The following is a 19,221-nucleotide window of genomic DNA, read 5'->3' as shown; positions in this document are numbered from 1 at the left end:
TGAATTCTTGTGAAGTATGAAGAGCCCTTCTCCCCCCAGAGTCCTCGCTGGTCGAGCCCACTATTGCATAAATGCTGGCTTGTCCACAGCAGTGAGCTGTGGTGAAGAGTGATGAAGACTGGAGAGTTTAGCTTGGTGTTTGAGGATGGATGGCGCGCGAGCGGCGGTGATGTGCAGCATTTGTGGTTTTGACTTGGAGGTAAGGACTTAGGAAGGAAGGCAGAAGGGAGAGAGTGAGTTTGAATGTGAAACTCCTCAAAGTGTGAAAAAAAAAACAGGGCGCATATCCAGAAAGAAATGACTCTTGGTGTCAGCAGTGAAATAGCTTTTGCTGGGCGCCACTTGCCGGCGCCGGCTTTAGCTCAGTAGCTACTTCGATTTCACTCAAATCCGTCTGGCCGCGAGTTCGCGTTCAGTTAACTACGGGCGCTGCCCGGCGTTTTATTCCTTCGGTAACTTGGCTTGTTACCCCACCGGCAAATCTACACACTTTTCGGATCAATTTTATCCTGTCATTTCTCTCTTCGTGCAATCTATAAACATAGATTGCGTATAAGAAGCGCTGCTTTTCAAGTGGAACTGCGCAACAACAGCAAAGAGAGACTGTTCACAACTTGGACGGGTCTTTTGGATGAAAGTTTCAGAAATTTAATACGCTCCAAAAGTAACACTATTTTCATACATGAAACCACCTTGCTACAGTTCACGCCAGAGATGCCGAGAAGGGGAGCTGCCTCCTCTCTCCCGTCTCAAAGCCGTCACTCTGTCTCACTGGGGTCACTCACCCTTACATTTCACAGACACCGTCGCGATGGGATTATCGGCAGCGCAAAGACGCGCTGGAAATGCCAATTGGCAAAGAATGGGATTTAAAAAAAACGGCATTTTCGCAGAAGCAGGCTTTTCGGCCGACCGTTTTAGTGGCTGCTCTGTGAGCGTTTGGAGTCAGGATCAAACTCCCGCCTTTTCCCCATCATCCTGCGCGCTGCTGCTATTTAAACCTGATGTGGAGGTGCCATAGCGACCTGAAGAAGGAGCAGCACAATTGGGTCAATGGGCTGAGGAGTGGCAGATGGAGTTTAACTTGGATGTATGCGGGGAATTGCATTTTGGTCAAACAAACAAAGGCAAGACTTATACAAAGAAAAGTAGGGCGTTGGGCCCTCTTGTAGGCCAGAGAGACCTTCGGGTTCAGGTGCATACTTTTTCTTGTAATTTGCATCACATCTAGACAAGGAGGTTAAGAAGTTGTTTAGCACGCTTGCTGTCTTTTGGTCAGACTTTGAGTTTAGGAGTTGTAATGTTCTGTTGAGGTCGTGCGGGATTTGAAGGTATTGAACTCATTATAGATCCGAGCAGGTTGTAAAGTGCCGAGTTTGAAGACGAGGTATTGCTCTCCAGTTTGCACTGCCATTCACTGGGACTTGCCCAGGGCAGACAAATGGGCATGTGAGCAGGACACTGTGTTAAAATGACCGGCTTCGGGTAGGTCAGGGTCAAGCTTGCAGACAGAATGGAGGCGTTCTGCAAAGCGGTCACCCAGTCTGCGTTTGGATACTCCAGTGCCGATGAGGCCACATTGCGTGCAGCCCAGCTGATACACAAGAGTGGAGGAGGTAGTGGCGAAACAGTGCTTCAGCTGGAAAGAGTGTTTAGGCCCTTGGAAGGTGAGCAGGCAGGAGGTAAAGGGGCCGGTGTTGCATCTTCTGCAGTTATGTGGGAAATTGAGGTGGGAAGGGGAGTGGTGTTGGTGTCAAGAAGTGTAGTAGGCTGTCCTGGAGGGAAGGATCCCTGTGAAATGCGGACGGGGGGGGGGGTGTGTGGGGGGAAGGGGGAGATGTGTTTGGTGGTGGCATTGTGCTGGAGTTGAATGTGGAGGCTGGTGCGAGGAAAAGTGAGAAGTATGGGGACTCTGGTGTTTTGAGTGGGTGTTGCATTGTGTGTGAGTCTCTGTTCCCCACTCCAATGGGAGAGTGTGTTGTTTGCAGTGTGGCAGTTAGACACACCAGAGTTGTGGCAGTTCCAGATTGCGATGAATTCTTGTGAAGTATGAAGAGCCCTTCTCCCCCCAGAGTCCTCGCTGGTCGAGCCCACTATTGCATAAATGCTGGCTTGTCCACAGCAGTGAGCTGTGGTGAAGAGTGATGAAGACTGGAGAGTTTAGCTTGGTGTTTGAGGATGGATGGCGCGCGAGCGGCGGTGATGTGCAGCATTTGTGGTTTTGACTTGGAGGTAAGGACTTAGGAAGGAAGGCAGAAGGGAGAGAGTGAGTTTGAATGTGAAACTCCTCAAAGTGTGAAAAAAAAAACAGGGCGCATATCCAGAAAGAAATGACTCTTGGTGTCAGCAGTGAAATAGCTTTTGCTGGGCGCCACTTGCCGGCGCCGGCTTTAGCTCAGTAGCTACTTCGATTTCACTCAAATCCGTCTGGCCGCGAGTTCGCGTTCAGTTAACTACGGGCGCTGCCCGGCGTTTTATTCCTTCGGTAACTTGGCTTGTTACCCCACCGGCAAATCTACACACTTTTCGGATCAATTTTCTCCTGTCATTTCTCTCTTCGTGCAATCTATAAACATAGATTGCGTATAAGAAGCGCTGCTTTTCAAGTGGAACTGCGCAACAACAGCAAAGAGAGACTGTTCACAACTTGGACGGGTCTTTTGGATGAAAGTTTCAGAAATTTAATACGCTCCAAAAGTAACACTATTTTCATACATGAAACCACCTTGCTACAGTTCACGCCAGAGTTGCCGAGAAGGGGAGCTGCCTCCTCTCTCCCGTCTCAAAGCCGTCACTCTGTCTCACTGGGGTCACTCACCCTTACATTTCACAGACACCGTCGCGATGGGATTATCGGCAGCGCAAAGACGCGCTGGAAATGCCAATTGGCAAAGAATGGGATTTAAAAAAAACGGCATTTTCGCAGAAGCAGGCTTTTCGGCCGACCGTTTTAGTGGCTGCTCTGTGAGCGTTTGGAGTCAGGATCAAACTCCCGCCTTTTCCCCATCATCCTGCGCGCTGCTGCTATTTAAACCTGATGTGGAGGTGCCATAGCGACCTGAAGAAGGAGCAGCACAATTGGGTCAATGGGCTGAGGAGTGGCAGATGGAGTTTAACTTGGATGTATGCGGGGAATTGCATTTTGGTCAAACAAACAAAGGCAAGACTTATACAAAGAAAAGTAGGGCGTTGGGCCCTCTTGTAGGCCAGAGAGACCTTCGGGTTCAGGTGCATACTTTTTCTTGTAATTTGCATCACATCTAGACAAGGAGGTTAAGAAGTTGTTTAGCACGCTTGCTGTCTTTTGGTCAGACTTTGAGTTTAGGAGTTGTAATGTTCTGTTGAGGTCGTGCGGGATTTGAAGGTATTGAACTCATTATAGATCCGAGCAGGTTGTAAAGTGCCGAGTTTGAAGACGAGGTATTGCTCTCCAGTTTGCACTGCCATTCACTGGGACTTGCCCAGGGCAGACAAATGGGCATGTGAGCAGGACACTGTGTTAAAATGACCGGCTTCGGGTAGGTCAGGGTCAAGCTTGCAGACAGAATGGAGGCGTTCTGCAAAGCGGTCACCCAGTCTGCGTTTGGATACTCCAGTGCCGATGAGGCCACATTGCGTGCAGCCCAGCTGATACACAAGAGTGGAGGAGGTAGTGGCGAAACAGTGCTTCAGCTGGAAAGAGTGTTTAGGCCCCTGGAAGGTGAGCAGGCAGGAGGTAAAGGGGCCGGTGTTGCATCTTCTGCAGTTATGTGGGAAATTGAGGTGGGAAGGGGAGTGGTGTTGGTGTCAAGAAGTGTAGTAGGCTGTCCTGGAGGGAAGGATCCCTGTGAAATGCGGACGGGGGGGGGTGTGTGTGGGGGGAAGGGGGAGATGTGTTTGGTGGTGGCATTGTGCTGGAGTTGAATGTGGAGGCTGGTGCGAGGAAAAGTGAGAAGTATGGGGACTCTGGTGTTTTGAGTGGGTGTTGCATTGTGTGTGAGTCTCTGTTCCCCACTCCAATGGGAGAGTGTGTTGTTTGCAGTGTGGCAGTTAGACACACCAGAGTTGTGGCAGTTCCAGATTGCGATGAATTCTTGTGAAGTATGAAGAGCCCTTCTCCCCCCAGAGTCCTCGCTGGTCGAGCCCACTATTGCATAAATGCTGGCTTGTCCACAGCAGTGAGCTGTGGTGAAGAGTGATGAAGACTGGAGAGTTTAGCTTGGTGTTTGAGGATGGATGGCGCGCGAGCGGCGGTGATGTGCAGCATTTGTGGTTTTGACTTGGAGGTAAGGACTTAGGAAGGAAGGCAGAAGGGAGAGAGTGAGTTTGAATGTGAAACTCCTCAAAGTGTGAAAAAAAAAACAGGGCGCATATCCAGAAAGAAATGACTCTTGGTGTCAGCAGTGAAATAGCTTTTGCTGGGCGCCACTTGCCGGCGCCGGCTTTAGCTCAGTAGCTACTTCGATTTCACTCAAATCCGTCTGGCCGCGAGTTCGCGTTCAGTTAACTACGGGCGCTGCCCGGCGTTTTATTCCTTCGGTAACTTGGCTTGTTACCCCACCGGCAAATCTACACACTTTTCGGATCAATTTTATCCTGTCATTTCTCTCTTCGTGCAATCTATAAACATAGATTGCGTATAAGAAGCGCTGCTTTTCAAGTGGAACTGCGCAACAACAGCAAAGAGAGACTGTTCACAACTTGGACGGGTCTTTTGGATGAAAGTTTCAGAAATTTAATACGCTCCAAAAGTAACACTATTTTCATACATGAAACCACCTTGCTACAGTTCACGCCAGAGTTGCCGAGAAGGGGAGCTGCCTCCTCTCTCCCGTCTCAAAGCCGTCACTCTGTCTCACTGGGGTCACTCACCCTTACATTTCACAGACACCGTCGCGATGGGATTATCGGCAGCGCAAAGACGCGCTGGAAATGCCAATTGGCAAAGAATGGGATTTAAAAAAAACGGCATTTTCGCAGAAGCAGGCTTTTCGGCCGACCGTTTTAGTGGCTGCTCTGTGAGCGTTTGGAGTCAGGATCAAACTCCCGCCTTTTCCCCATCATCCTGCGCGCTGCTGCTATTTAAACCTGATGTGGAGGTGCCATAGCGACCTGAAGAAGGAGCAGCACAATTGGGTCAATGGGCTGAGGAGTGGCAGATGGAGTTTAACTTGGATGTATGCGGGGAATTGCATTTTGGTCAAACAAACAAAGGCAAGACTTATACAAAGAAAAGTAGGGCGTTGGGCCCTCTTGTAGGCCAGAGAGACCTTCGGGTTCAGGTGCATACTTTTTCTTGTAATTTGCATCACATCTAGACAAGGAGGTTAAGAAGTTGTTTAGCACGCTTGCTGTCTTTTGGTCAGACTTTGAGTTTAGGAGTTGTAATGTTCTGTTGAGGTCGTGCGGGATTTGAAGGTATTGAACTCATTATAGATCCGAGCAGGTTGTAAAGTGCCGAGTTTGAAGACGAGGTATTGCTCTCCAGTTTGCACTGCCATTCACTGGGACTTGCCCAGGGCAGACAAATGGGCATGTGAGCAGGACACTGTGTTAAAATGACCGGCTTCGGGTAGGTCAGGGTCAAGCTTGCAGACAGAATGGAGGCGTTCTGCAAAGCGGTCACCCAGTCTGCGTTTGGATACTCCAGTGCCGATGAGGCCACATTGCGTGCAGCCCAGCTGATACACAAGAGTGGAGGAGGTAGTGGCGAAACAGTGCTTCAGCTGGAAAGAGTGTTTAGGCCCCTGGAAGGTGAGCAGGCAGGAGGTAAAGGGGCCGGTGTTGCATCTTCTGCAGTTATGTGGGAAATTGAGGTGGGAAGGGGAGTGGTGTTGGTGTCAAGAAGTGTAGTAGGCTGTCCTGGAGGGAAGGATCCCTGTGAAATGCGGACGGGGGGGGGGTGTGTGTGGGGGGAAGGGGGAGATGTGTTTGGTGGTGGCATTGTGCTGGAGTTGAATGTGGAGGCTGGTGCGAGGAAAAGTGAGAAGTATGGGGACTCTGGTGTTTTGAGTGGGTGTTGCATTGTGTGTGAGTCTCTGTTCCCCACTCCAATGGGAGAGTGTGTTGTTTGCAGTGTGGCAGTTAGACACACCAGAGTTGTGGCAGTTCCAGATTGCGATGAATTCTTGTGAAGTATGAAGAGCCCTTCTCCCCCCAGAGTCCTCGCTGGTCGAGCCCACTATTGCATAAATGCTGGCTTGTCCACAGCAGTGAGCTGTGGTGAAGAGTGATGAAGAGTGGAGAGTTTAGCTTGGTGTTTGAGGATGGATGGCGCGCGAGCGGCGGTGATGTGCAGCATTTGTGGTTTTGACTTGGAGGTAAGGACTTAGGAAGGAAGGCAGAAGGGAGAGAGTGAGTTTGAATGTGAAACTCCTCAAAGTGTGAAAAAAAAAACAGGGCGCATATCCAGAAAGAAATGACTCTTGGTGTCAGCAGTGAAATAGCTTTTGCTGGGCGCCACTTGCCGGCGCCGGCTTTAGCTCAGTAGCTACTTCGATTTCACTCAAATCCGTCTGGCCGCGAGTTCGCGTTCAGTTAACTACGGGCGCTGCCCGGCGTTTTATTCCTTCGGTAACTTGGCTTGTTACCCCACCGGCAAATCTACACACTTTTCGGATCAATTTTATCCTGTCATTTCTCTCTTCGTGCAATCTATAAACATAGATTGCGTATAAGAAGCGCTGCTTTTCAAGTGGAACTGCGCAACAACAGCAAAGAGAGACTGTTCACAACTTGGACGGGTCTTTTGGATGAAAGTTTCAGAAATTTAATACGCTCCAAAAGTAACACTATTTTCATACATGAAACCACCTTGCTACAGTTCACGCCAGAGTTGCCGAGAAGGGGAGCTGCCTCCTCTCTCCCGTCTCAAAGCCGTCACTCTGTCTCACTGGGGTCACTCACCCTTACATTTCACAGACACCGTCGCGATGGGATTATCGGCAGCGCAAAGACGCGCTGGAAATGCCAATTGGCAAAGAATGGGATTTAAAAAAAACGGCATTTTCGCAGAAGCAGGCTTTTCGGCCGACCGTTTTAGTGGCTGCTCTGTGAGCGTTTGGAGTCAGGATCAAACTCCCGCCTTTTCCCCATCATCCTGCGCGCTGCTGCTATTTAAACCTGATGTGGAGGTGCCATAGCGACCTGAAGAAGGAGCAGCACAATTGGGTCAATGGGCTGAGGAGTGGCAGATGGAGTTTAACTTGGATGTATGCGGGGAATTGCATTTTGGTCAAACAAACAAAGGCAAGACTTATACAAAGAAAAGTAGGGCGTTGGGCCCTCTTGTAGGCCAGAGAGACCTTCGGGTTCAGGTGCATACTTTTTCTTGTAATTTGCATCACATCTAGACAAGGAGGTTAAGAAGTTGTTTAGCACGCTTGCTGTCTTTTGGTCAGACTTTGAGTTTAGGAGTTGTAATGTTCTGTTGAGGTCGTGCGGGATTTGAAGGTATTGAACTCATTATAGATCCGAGCAGGTTGTAAAGTGCCGAGTTTGAAGACGAGGTATTGCTCTCCAGTTTGCACTGCCATTCACTGGGACTTGCCCAGGGCAGACAAATGGGCATGTGAGCAGGACACTGTGTTAAAATGACCGGCTTCGGGTAGGTCAGGGTCAAGCTTGCAGACAGAATGGAGGCGTTCTGCAAAGCGGTCACCCAGTCTGCGTTTGGATACTCCAGTGCCGATGAGGCCACATTGCGTGCAGCCCAGCTGATACACAAGAGTGGAGGAGGTAGTGGCGAAACAGTGCTTCAGCTGGAAAGAGTGTTTAGGCCCCTGGAAGGTGAGCAGGCAGGAGGTAAAGGGGCCGGTGTTGCATCTTCTGCAGTTATGTGGGAAATTGAGGTGGGAAGGGGAGTGGTGTTGGTGTCAAGAAGTGTAGTAGGCTGTCCTGGAGGGAAGGATCCCTGTGAAATGCGGACGGGGGGGGGGTGTGTGGGGGGAAGGGGGAGATGTGTTTGGTGGTGGCATTGTGCTGGAGTTGAATGTGGAGGCTGGTGCGAGGAAAAGTGAGAAGTATGGGGACTCTGGTGTTTTGAGTGGGTGTTGCATTGTGTGTGAGTCTCTGTTCCCCACTCCAATGGGAGAGTGTGTTGTTTGCAGTGTGGCAGTTAGACACACCAGAGTTGTGGCAGTTCCAGATTGCGATGAATTCTTGTGAAGTATGAAGAGCCCTTCTCCCCCCAGAGTCCTCGCTGGTCGAGCCCACTATTGCATAAATGCTGGCTTGTCCACAGCAGTGAGCTGTGGTGAAGAGTGATGAAGACTGGAGAGTTTAGCTTGGTGTTTGAGGATGGATGGCGCGCGAGCGGCTGTGATGTGCAGCATTTGTGGTTTTGACTTGGAGGTAAGGACTTAGGAAGGAAGGCAGAAGGGAGAGAGTGAGTTTGAATGTGAAACTCCTCAAAGTGTGAAAAAAAAAAACAGGGCGCATATCCAGAAAGAAATGACTCTTGGTGTCAGCAGTGAAATAGCTTTTGCTGGGCGCCACTTGCCGGCGCCGGCTTTAGCTCAGTAGCTACTTCGATTTCACTCAAATCCGTCTGGCCGCGAGTTCGCGTTCAGTTAACTACGGGCGCTGCCCGGCGTTTTATTCCTTCGGTAACTTGGCTTGTTACCCCACCGGCAAATCTACACACTTTTCGGATCAATTTTATCCTGTCATTTCTCTCTTCGTGCAATCTATAAACATAGATTGCGTATAAGAAGCGCTGCTTTTCAAGTGGAACTGCGCAACAACAGCAAAGAGAGACTGTTCACAACTTGGACGGGTCTTTTGGATGAAAGTTTCAGAAATTTAATACGCTCCAAAAGTAACACTATTTTCATACATGAAACCACCTTGCTACAGTTCACGCCAGAGTTGCCGAGAAGGGGAGCTGCCTCCTCTCTCCCGTCTCAAAGCCGTCACTCTGTCTCACTGGGGTCACTCACCCTTACATTTCACAGACACCGTCGCGATGGGATTATCGGCAGCGCAAAGACGCGCTGGAAATGCCAATTGGCAAAGAATGGGATTTAAAAAAAACGGCATTTTCGCAGAAGCAGGCTTTTCGGCCGACCGTTTTAGTGGCTGCTCTGTGAGCGTTTGGAGTCAGGATCAAACTCCCGCCTTTTCCCCATCATCCTGCGCGCTGCTGCTATTTAAACCTGATGTGGAGGTGCCATAGCGACCTGAAGAAGGAGCAGCACAATTGGGTCAATGGGCTGAGGAGTGGCAGATGGAGTTTAACTTGGATGTATGCGGGGAATTGCATTTTGGTCAAACAAACAAAGGCAAGACTTATACAAAGAAAAGTAGGGCGTTGGGCCCTCTTGTAGGCCAGAGAGACCTTCGGGTTCAGGTGCATACTTTTTCTTGTAATTTGCATCACATCTAGACAAGGAGGTTAAGAAGTTGTTTAGCACGCTTGCTGTCTTTTGGTCAGACTTTGAGTTTAGGAGTTGTAATGTTCTGTTGAGGTCGTGCGGGATTTGAAGGTATTGAACTCATTATAGATCCGAGCAGGTTGTAAAGTGCCGAGTTTGAAGACGAGGTATTGCTCTCCAGTTTGCACTGCCATTCACTGGGACTTGCCCAGGGCAGACAAATGGGCAAGTGAGCAGGACACTGTGTTAAAATGACCGGCTTCGGGTAGGTCAGGGTCAAGCTTGCAGACAGAATGGAGGCGTTCTGCAAAGCGGTCACCCAGTCTGCGTTTGGATACTCCAGTGCCGATGAGGCCACATTGCGTGCAGCCCAGCTGATACACAAGAGTGGAGGAGGTAGTGGCGAAACAGTGCTTCAGCTGGAAAGAGTGTTTAGGCCCTTGGAAGGTGAGCAGGCAGGAGGTAAAGGGGCCGGTGTTGCATCTTCTGCAGTTATGTGGGAAATTGAGGTGGGAAGGGGAGTGGTGTTGGTGTCAAGAAGTGTAGTAGGCTGTCCTGGAGGGAAGGATCCCTGTGAAATGCGGACGGGGGGGGGGTGTGTGGGGGGAAGGGGGAGATGTGTTTGGTGGTGGCATTGTGCTGGAGTTGAATGTGGAGGCTGGTGCGAGGAAAAGTGAGAAGTATGGGGACTCTGGTGTTTTGAGTGGGTGTTGCATTGTGTGTGAGTCTCTGTTCCCCACTCCAATGGGAGAGTGTGTTGTTTGCAGTGTGGCAGTTAGACACACCAGAGTTGTGGCAGTTCCAGATTGCGATGAATTCTTGTGAAGTATGAAGAGCCCTTCTCCCCCCAGAGTCCTCGCTGGTCGAGCCCACTATTGCATAAATGCTGGCTTGTCCACAGCAGTGAGCTGTGGTGAAGAGTGATGAAGACTGGAGAGTTTAGCTTGGTGTTTGAGGATGGATGGCGCGCGAGCGGCTGTGATGTGCAGCATTTGTGGTTTTGACTTGGAGGTAAGGACTTAGGAAGGAAGGCAGAAGGGAGAGAGTGAGTTTGAATGTGAAACTCCTCAAAGTGTGAAAAAAAAAAACAGGGCGCATATCCAGAAAGAAATGACTCTTGGTGTCAGCAGTGAAATAGCTTTTGCTGGGCGCCACTCGCCGGCGCCGGCTTTAGCTCAGTAGCTACTTCGATTTCACTCAAATCCGTCTGGCCGCGAGTTCGCGTTCAGTTAACTACGGGCGCTGCCCGGCGTTTTATTCCTTCGGTAACTTGGCTTGTTACCCCACCGGCAAATCTACACACTTTTCGGATCAATTTTATCCTGTCATTTCTCTCTTCGTGCAATCTATAAACATAGATTGCGTATAAGAAGCGCTGCTTTTCAAGTGGAACTGCGCAACAACAGCAAAGAGAGACTGTTCACAACTTGGACGGGTCTTTTGGATGAAAGTTTCAGAAATTTAATACGCTCCAAAAGTAACACTATTTTCATACATGAAACCACCTTGCTACAGTTCACGCCAGAGATGCCGAGAAGGGGAGCTGCCTCCTCTCTCCCGTCTCAAAGCCGTCACTCTGTCTCACTGGGGTCACTCACCCTTACATTTCACAGACACCGTCGCGATGGGATTATCGGCAGCGCAAAGACGCGCTGGAAATGCCAATTGGCAAAGAATGGGATTTAAAAAAAACGGCATTTTCGCAGAAGCAGGCTTTTCGGCCGACCGTTTTAGTGGCTGCTCTGTGAGCGTTTGGAGTCAGGATCAAACTCCCGCCTTTTCCCCATCATCCTGCGCGCTGCTGCTATTTAAACCTGATGTGGAGGTGCCATAGCGACCTGAAGAAGGAGCAGCACAATTGGGTCAATGGGCTGAGGAGTGGCAGATGGAGTTTAACTTGGATGTATGCGGGGAATTGCATTTTGGTCAAACAAACAAAGGCAAGACTTATACAAAGAAAAGTAGGGCGTTGGGCCCTCTTGTAGGCCAGAGAGACCTTCGGGTTCAGGTGCATACTTTTTCTTGTAATTTGCATCACATCTAGACAAGGAGGTTAAGAAGTTGTTTAGCACGCTTGCTGTCTTTTGGTCAGACTTTGAGTTTAGGAGTTGTAATGTTCTGTTGAGGTCGTGCGGGATTTGAAGGTATTGAACTCATTATAGATCCGAGCAGGTTGTAAAGTGCCGAGTTTGAAGACGAGGTATTGCTCTCCAGTTTGCACTGCCATTCACTGGGACTTGCCCAGGGCAGACAAATGGGCAAGTGAGCAGGACACTGTGTTAAAATGACCGGCTTCGGGTAGGTCAGGGTCAAGCTTGCAGACAGAATGGAGGCGTTCTGCAAAGCGGTCACCCAGTCTGCGTTTGGATACTCCAGTGCCGATGAGGCCACATTGCGTGCAGCCCAGCTGATACACAAGAGTGGAGGAGGTAGTGGCGAAACAGTGCTTCAGCTGGAAAGAGTGTTTAGGCCCTTGGAAGGTGAGCAGGCAGGAGGTAAAGGGGCCGGTGTTGCATCTTCTGCAGTTATGTGGGAAATTGAGGTGGGAAGGGGAGTGGTGTTGGTGTCAAGAAGTGTAGTAGGCTGTCCTGGAGGGAAGGATCCCTGTGAAATGCGGACGGGGGGGGGGTGTGTGGGGGGAAGGGGGAGATGTGTTTGGTGGTGGCATTGTGCTGGAGTTGAATGTGGAGGCTGGTGCGAGGAAAAGTGAGAAGTATGGGGACTCTGGTGTTTTGAGTGGGTGTTGCATTGTGTGTGAGTCTCTGTTCCCCACTCCAATGGGAGAGTGTGTTGTTTGCAGTGTGGCAGTTAGACACACCAGAGTTGTGGCAGTTCCAGATTGCGATGAATTCTTGTGAAGTATGAAGAGCCCTTCTCCCCCCAGAGTCCTCGCTGGTCGAGCCCACTATTGCATAAATGCTGGCTTGTCCACAGCAGTGAGCTGTGGTGAAGAGTGATGAAGACTGGAGAGTTTAGCTTGGTGTTTGAGGATGGATGGCGCGCGAGCGGCTGTGATGTGCAGCATTTGTGGTTTTGACTTGGAGGTAAGGACTTAGGAAGGAAGGCAGAAGGGAGAGAGTGAGTTTGAATGTGAAACTCCTCAAAGTGTGAAAAAAAAAAACAGGGCGCATATCCAGAAAGAAATGACTCTTGGTGTCAGCAGTGAAATAGCTTTTGCTGGGCGCCACTCGCCGGCGCCGGCTTTAGCTCAGTAGCTACTTCGATTTCACTCAAATCCATCTGGCCGCGAGTTCGCGTTCAGTTAACTACGGGCGCTGCCCGGCGTTTTATTCCTTCGGTAACTTGGCTTGTTACCCCACCGGCAAATCTACACACTTTTCGGATCAATTTTATCCTGTCATTTCTCTCTTCGTGCAATCTATAAACATAGATTGCGTATAAGAAGCGCTGCTTTTCAAGTGGAACTGCGCAACAACAGCAAAGAGAGACTGTTCACAACTTGGACGGGTCTTTTGGATGAAAGTTTCAGAAATTTAATACGCTCCAAAAGTAACACTATTTTCATACATGAAACCACCTTGCTACAGTTCACGCCAGAGATGCCGAGAAGGGGAGCTGCCTCCTCTCTCCCGTCTCAAAGCCGTCACTCTGTCTCACTGGGGTCACTCACCCTTACATTTCACAGACACCGTCGCGATGGGATTATCGGCAGCGCAAAGACGCGCTGGAAATGCCAATTGGCAAAGAATGGGATTTAAAAAAAACGGCATTTTCGCAGAAGCAGGCTTTTCGGCCGACCGTTTTAGTGGCTGCTCTGTGAGCGTTTGGAGTCAGGATCAAACTCCCGCCTTTTCCCCATCATCCTGCGCGCTGCTGCTATTTAAACCTGATGTGGAGGTGCCATAGCGACCTGAAGAAGGAGCAGCACAATTGGGTCAATGGGCTGAGGAGTGGCAGATGGAGTTTAACTTGGATGTATGCGGGGAATTGCATTTTGGTCAAACAAACAAAGGCAAGACTTATACAAAGAAAAGTAGGGCGTTGGGCCCTCTTGTAGGCCAGAGAGACCTTCGGGTTCAGGTGCATACTTTTTCTTGTAATTTGCATCACATCTAGACAAGGAGGTTAAGAAGTTGTTTAGCACGCTTGCTGTCTTTTGGTCAGACTTTGAGTTTAGGAGTTGTAATGTTCTGTTGAGGTCGTGCGGGATTTGAAGGTATTGAACTCATTATAGATCCGAGCAGGTTGTAAAGTGCCGAGTTTGAAGACGAGGTATTGCTCTCCAGTTTGCACTGCCATTCACTGGGACTTGCCCAGGACAGACAAATGGGCATGTGAGCAGGACACTGTGTTAAAATGACCGGCTTCGGGTAGGTCAGGGTCAAGCTTGCAGACAGAATGGAGGCGTTCTGCAAAGCGGTCACCCAGTCTGCGTTTGGATACTCCAGTGCCGATGAGGCCACATTGCGTGCAGCCCAGCTGATACACAAGAGTGGAGGAGGTAGTGGCGAAACAGTGCTTCAGCTGGAAAGAGTGTTTAGGCCCTTGGAAGGTGAGCAGGCAGGAGGTAAAGGGGCCGGTGTTGCATCTTCTGCAGTTATGTGGGAAATTGAGGTGGGAAGGGGAGTGGTGTTGGTGTCAAGAAGTGTAGTAGGCTGTCCTGGAGGGAAGGATCCCTGTGAAATGCGGACGGGGGGGGGGTGTGGGGGGAAGGGGGAGATGTGTTTGGTGGTGGCATTGTGCTGGAGTTGAATGTGGAGGCTGGTGCGAGGAAAAGTGAGAAGTATGGGGACTCTGGTGTTTTGAGTGGGTGTTGCATTGTGTGTGAGTCTCTGTTCCCCACTCCAATGGGAGAGTGTGTTGTTTGCAGTGTGGCAGTTAGACACACCAGAGTTGTGGCAGTTCCAGATTGCGATGAATTCTTGTGAAGTATGAAGAGCCCTTCTCCCCCCAGAGTCCTCGCTGGTCGAGCCCACTATTACATAAATGCTGGCTTGTCCACAGCAGTGAGCTGTGGTGAAGAGTGATGAAGACTGGAGAGTTTAGCTTGGTGTTTGAGGATGGATGGCGCGCGAGCGGCTGTGATGTGCAGCATTTGTGGTTTTGACTTGGAGGTAAGGACTTAGGAAGGAAGGCAGAAGGGAGAGAGTGAGTTTGAATGTGAAACTCCTCAAAGTGTGAAAAAAAAAACAGAGCGCATATCCAGAAAGAAATGACTCTTGGTGTCAGCAGTGAAATAGCTTTTGCTGGGCGCCACTGGCCGGCGCCGGCTTTAGCTCAGTAGCTACTTCGATTTCACTCAAATCCGTCTGGCCGGGAGTTCGCGTCCAGTTAACTACGGGCGCTGCCCGGCGTTTTATTCCTTCGGTAACTTGGCTTGTTACCCCACCGGCAAATCTACACACTTTTCGGATCAATTTTATCCTGTCATTTCTCTCTTCGTGCAATCTATAAACATAGATTGCGTATAAGAAGCGCTGCTTTTCAAGTGGAACTGCGCAACAACAGCAAAGAGAGACTGTTCACAACTTGGACGGGTCTTTTGGATGAAAGTTTCAGAAATTTAATACGCTCCAAAAGTAACACTATTTTCATACATGAAACCACCTTGCTACAGTTCACGCCAGAGTTGCCGAGAAGGGGAGCTGCCTCCTCTCTCCCGTCTCAAAGCCGTCACTCTGTCTCACTGAGGTCACTCACCCTTACATTTCACAGACACCGTCGCGATGGGATTATCGGCAGCGCAAAGACGCGCTGGAAATGCCAATTGGCAAAGAATGGGATTTAAAAAAAACGGCATTTTCGCAGAAGCAGGCTTTTCGGCCGACCGTTTTAGTGGCTGCTCTGTGAGCGTTTGGAGTCAGGATCAAACTCCCGCCTTTTCCCCATCATCCTGCGCGCTGCTGCTATTTAAACCTGATGTGGAGGTGCCATAGCGACCTGAAGAAGGAGCAGCACAATTGGGTCAATGGGCTGAGGAGTGGCAGATGGAGTTTAACTTGGATGTATGCGGGGAATTGCATTTTGGTCAAACAAACAAAGGCAAGACTTATACAAAGAAAAGTAGGGCGTTGGGCCCTCTTGTAGGCCAGAGAGACCTTCGGGTTCAGGTGCATACTTTTTCTTGTAATTTGCATCACATCTAGACAAGGAGGTTAAGAAGTTGTTTAGCACGCTTGCTGTCTTTTGGTCAGACTTTGAGTTTAGGAGTTGTAATGTTCTGTTGAGGTCGTGCGGGATTTGAAGGTATTGAACTCATTATAGATCCGAGCAGGTTGTAAAGTACCGAGTTTGAAGACGAGGTATTGCTCTCCAGTTTGCACTGCCATTCACTGGGACTTGCCCAGGACAGACAAATGGGCATGTGAGCAGGACACTGTGTTAAAATGACCGGCTTCGGGTAGGTCAGGGTCAAGCTTGCAGACAGAATGGAGGCGTTCTGCAAAGCGGTCACCCAGTCTGCGTTTGGATACTCCAGTGCCGATGAGGCCACATTGCGTGCAGCCCAGCTGATACACAAGAGTGGAGGAGGTAGTGGCGAAACAGTGCTTCAGCTGGAAAGAGTGTTTAGGCCCTTGGAAGGTGAGCAGGCAGGAGGTAAAGGGGCCGGTGTTGCATCTTCTGCAGTTATGTGGGAAATTGAGGTGGGAAGGGGAGTGGTGTTGGTGTCAAGAAGTGTAGTAGGCTGTCCTGGAGGGAAGGATCCCTGTGAAATGCGGACGGGGGGGGGTGTGGGGGGAAGGGGGAGATGTGTTTGGTGGTGGCATTGTGCTGGAGTTGAATGTGGAGGCTGGTGCGAGGAAAAGTGAGAAGTATGGGGACTCTGGTGTTTTGAGTGGGTGTTGCATTGTGTGTGAGTCTCTGTTCCCCACTCCAATGGGAGAGTGTGTTGTTTGCAGTGTGGCAGTTAGACACACCAGAGTTGTGGCAGTTCCAGATTGCGATGAATTCTTGTGAAGTATGAAGAGCCCTTCTCCCCCCAGAGTCCTCGCTGGTCGAGCCCACTATTGCATAAATGCTGGCTTGTCCACAGCAGTGAGCTGTGGTGAAGAGTGATGAAGACTGGAGAGTTTAGCTTGGTGTTTGAGGATGGATGGCGCGCGAGCGGCGGTGATGTGCAGCATTTGTGGTTTTGACTTGGAGGTAAGGACTTAGGAAGGAAGGCAGAAGGGAGAGAGTGAGTTTGAATGTGAAACTCCTCAAAGTGTGAAAAAAAAAACAGGGCGCATATCCAGAAAGAAATGACTCTTGGTGTCAGCAGTGAAATAGCTTTTGCTGGGCGCCACTTGCCGGCGCCGGCTTTAGCTCAGTAGCTACTTCGATTTCACTCAAATCCCTCTGGCCGCGAGTTCGCGTTCAGTTAACTACGGGCGCTGCCCGGCGTTTTATTCCTTCGGTAACTTGGCTTGTTACCCCACCGGCAAATCTACACACTTTTCGGATCAATTTTATCCTGTCATTTCTCTCTTCGTGCAATCTATAAACATAGATTGCGTATAAGAAGCGCTGCTTTTCAAGTGGAACTGCGCAACAACAGCAAAGAGAGACTGTTCACAACTTGGACGGGTCTTTTGGATGAAAGTTTCAGAAATTTAATACGCTCCAAAAGTAACACTATTTTCATACATGAAACCACCTTGCTACAGTTCACGCCAGAGTTGCCGAGAAGGGGAGCTGCCTCCTCTCTCCCGTCTCAAAGCCGTCACTCTGTCTCACTGGGGTCACTCACCCTTACATTTCACAGACACCGTCGCGATGGGATTATCGGCAGCGCAAAGACGCGCTGGAAATGCCAATTGGCAAAGAATGGGATTTAAAAAAAACGGCATTTTCGCAGAAGCAGGCTTTTCGGCCGACCGTTTTAGTGGCTGCTCTGTGAGCGTTTGGAGTCAGGATCAAACTCCCGCCTTTTCCCCATCATCCTGCGCGCTGCTGCTATTTAAACCTGATGTGGAGGTGCCATAGCGACCTGAAGAAGGAGCAGCACAATTGGGTCAATGGGCTGAGGAGTGGCAGATGGAGTTTAACTTGGATGTATGCGGGGAATTGCATTTTGGTCAAACAAACAAAGGCAAGACTTATACAAAGAAAAGTAGGGCGTTGGGCCCTCTTGTAGGCCAGAGAGACCTTCGGGTTCAGGTGCATACTTTTTCTTGTAATTTGCATCACATCTAGACAAGGAGGTTAAGAAGTTGTTTAGCACGCTTGCTGTCTTTTGGTCAGACTTTGAGTTTAGGAGTTGTAATGTTCTGTTGAGGTCGTGCGGGATTTGAAGGTATTGAACTCATTATAGATCCGAGCAGGTTGTAAAGTGCCGAGTTTGAAGACGAGGTATTGCTCTCCAGTTTGCACTGCCATTCACTGGGACTTGCCCAGGACAGACAAATGGGCATGTGAGCAGGACACTGTGTTAAAATGACCGGCTTCGGGTAGGTCAGGGTCAAGCTTGCAGACAGAATGGAGGCGTTCTGCAAAGCGGTCACCCAGTCTGCGTTTGGATACTCCAGTGCCGATGAGGCCACATTGCGTGCAGCCCAGCTGATACACAAGAGTGGAGGAGGTAGTGGCGAAACAGTGCTTCAGCTGGAAAGAGTGTTTAGGCCCTTGGAAGGTGAGCAGGCAGGAGGTAAAGGGGCCGGTGTTGCATCTTCTGCAGTTATGTGGGAAATTGAGGTGGGAAGGGGAGTGGTGTTGGTGTCAAGAAGTGTAGTAGGCTGTCCTGGAGGGAAGGATCCCTGTGAAATGCGGACGGGGGGGGGGGGGTGTGGGGGGAAGGGGGAGATGTGTTTGGTGGTGGCATTGTGCTGGAGTTGAATGTGGAGGCTGGTGCGAGGAAAAGTGAGAAGTATGGGGACTCTGGTGTTTTGAGTGGGTGTTGCATTGTGTGTGAGTCTCTGTTCCCCACTCCAATGGGAGAGTGTGTTGTTTGCAGTGTGGCAGTTAGACACACCAGAGTTGTGGCAGTTCCAGATTGCGATGAATTCTTGTGAAGTATGAAGAGCCCTTCTCCCCCCAGAGTCCTCGCTGGTCGAGCCCACTATTGCATAAATGCTGGCTTGTCCACAGCAGTGAGCTGTGGTGAAGAGTGATGAAGACTGGAGAGTTTAGCTTGGTGTTTGAGGATGGATGGCGCGCGAGCGGCGGTGATGTGCAGCATTTGTGGTTTTGACTTGGAGGTAAGGACTTAGGAAGGAAGGCAGAAGGGAGAGAGTGAGTTTGAATGTGAAACTCCTCAAAGTGTGAAAAAAAAAACAGGGCGCATATCCAGAAAGAAATGACTCTTGGTGTCAGCAGTGAAATAGCTTTTGCTGGGCGCCACTTGCCGGCGCCGGCTTTAGCTCAGTAGCTACTTCGATTTCACTCAAATCCGTCTGGCCGCGAGTTCGCGTTCAGTTAACTACGGGCGCTGCCCGGCGTTTTATTCCTTCGGTAACTTGGCTTGTTACCCCACCGGCAAATCTACACACTTTTCGGATCAATTTTATCCTGTCATTTCTCTCTTCGTGCAATCTATAAACATAGATTGCGTATAAGAAGCGCTGCTTTTCAAGTGGAACTGCGCAACAACAGCAAAGAGAGACTGTTCACAACTTGGACGGGTCTTTTGGATGAAAGTTTCAGAAATTTAATACGCTCCAAAAGTAACACTATTTTCATACATGAAACCACCTTGCTACAGTTCACGCCAGAGTTGCCGAGAAGGGGAGCTGCCTCCTCTCTCCCGTCTCAAAGCCGTCACTCTGTCTCACTGGGGTCACTCACCCTTACATTTCACAGACACCGTCGCGATGGGATTATCGGCAGCGCAAAGACGCGCTGGAAATGCCAATTGGCAAAGAATGGGATTTAAAAAAAACGGCATTTTCGCAGAAGCAGGCTTTTCGGCCGACCGTTTTAGTGGCTGCTC

The sequence above is a fragment of the Chiloscyllium punctatum genome, chromosome 20 (assembly GCF_047496795.1).
Source record: "Chiloscyllium punctatum isolate Juve2018m chromosome 20, sChiPun1.3, whole genome shotgun sequence".
Taxonomy (NCBI): Eukaryota; Metazoa; Chordata; class Chondrichthyes; order Orectolobiformes; family Hemiscylliidae; genus Chiloscyllium; species Chiloscyllium punctatum.
Note: the sequence above shows the minus strand (reverse complement) of the source record.